The following is a 1,724-nucleotide window of genomic DNA, read 5'->3' as shown; positions in this document are numbered from 1 at the left end:
GGACAGCGGCGGCGCACGCGCGACGGGCGGGAGGGCGCACGCGCGGCGGCGCCTCGGGCGGGCGGGAAGGCGGGCGCGCGGCCCCCCTCACAGCGGCGGGCGGGCTCCCCGCTGGCCTTGGGGCAGGGGCTGGGCCCGGGCGGGCCGGCGGGCTCAGCCGGGCTGCCAGCGCCGTGGCCCTCGCCGGGGGAGCCGGCGTGGCGCTCCGCGGCTGCAACCTGTGCGGGGCTTGCCTCACGGCTGTCCCCGACCCGAGCCAAGCGCCGGGCGGCGAACTGGAGGGCACGCGTTTCTAAAACGCCAGAATCTTGCAGCCTTCCACAGGTCCGGTAGGACTGGGGCTCCCGAGCGCTTCAGCTCCTGAAGGCAGCTGGCTGAAGAGCATGCACGGGCCTGCCCGGAGCTCCGAGGGCTCGGGGACCCCAGCGGAATTCCCAGAGAGGTTTTTGGAGGCGAGTGGAAGCCCAGAATGCAGCTATTTGTCTGCCGTTCAGAGTCCCAGCTGTTCTGCCACTGTAGCTGTATTCGCAAAGCTGTGAAGGAGGTCAGCATGATGTGGGGGGGATTTACACAGCCCCTTTCTGGCTTTGCAGCTCATAACTGAAATTTAACATTTTACACTGAAGATGTGGCAGCTGATGCTTATTCTTCAGTAGTTCAAAGCTGTCTGGTAGCCTCTGCTTCAGAATAGCTATACCAGTAAGCATCATCCCCTTAGTTTCAAAGCTCTTAATTCCATCTGTACCACGTGGAAACTTACAGCAATGTGATTTTCAGCACTACTCAATGCTACCAAAAATTATAAAGAAACATAAAGCAAATTACCTTTCTGATGCACAAGTGACAAAAAATACTTTATCAAAAAAGTTACCTCCAAAGTGTCTCTCCTCTTTGAGGTTCAGGTGTGGATATGATCCATTCCTCCTTGCTGTCCCTTGCTTTCTGCTACAGGTGAAAAACACTGAACAAACACCCACTGTAGCAACTGCAATAGGAATTGGACAACTGTTCCACAGGACCCCCAAAGTGTATTGCGAGTCAGCTCCTGGTATCCTCCCCTTACACACTGCCACTGGGTTTGCATTAACTCAGAGGTGGAAAATTGCCACTCGTACAAAGAACCTCAGCAGTGGCCAACAACTGTTGTTGCCTCTTAACCAGATTGTACAATAGTTGTTGGGGTGGGTTTTTTTCTAGATGGTCCGAAAACGGCACTTGAACCTTACTAACACTTGAGTATGATTAAAAAAAAAATAAAGACCCAATAGAAATTAAATTAGATTTGAAAGGAACTTATTTGTACTTTTTTTGAAATGGCAGATAGGATAACTGGCTTCTTGGTTTCCAGTTTACAACTTTGTACTTCATGATCTAGCTCAGATCACAATGTGGGCTGACCCTCTGTGGCTACGGGCTTTGCTGTCCAACAGACTGTCATTTTAAGATCAAAATAAATTAAGTCTAATTTAGTCATCCTAAGTCTAATAAAGTCATCCTAAGAAGGATGAAATATTCGGGTATGTAGGAAACTAGTATGGAATTAAGTTCACAAGCTGCCCTGTGCTGCTGAGCTGTACCATATCGCTGTGGTTTCTCTGAAGCCCTTCCCACTATTATTTGGGCACTGAACCATTTTATGCACTCGACTGTAGGGCTATTGTTTGCAGAAAGTCGTAACAGACCATATTCTGCAAGTCACACAGCTTCAAAGCACCTCAGATCGC

This window comes from Falco cherrug, chromosome 15, assembly GCF_023634085.1.
Source record: "Falco cherrug isolate bFalChe1 chromosome 15, bFalChe1.pri, whole genome shotgun sequence".
NCBI classification, from domain to species: domain Eukaryota; kingdom Metazoa; phylum Chordata; class Aves; order Falconiformes; family Falconidae; genus Falco; species Falco cherrug.
The sequence above is the reverse complement of the archived record's forward strand: the minus strand, read 5'-3'. Positions refer to the sequence as shown.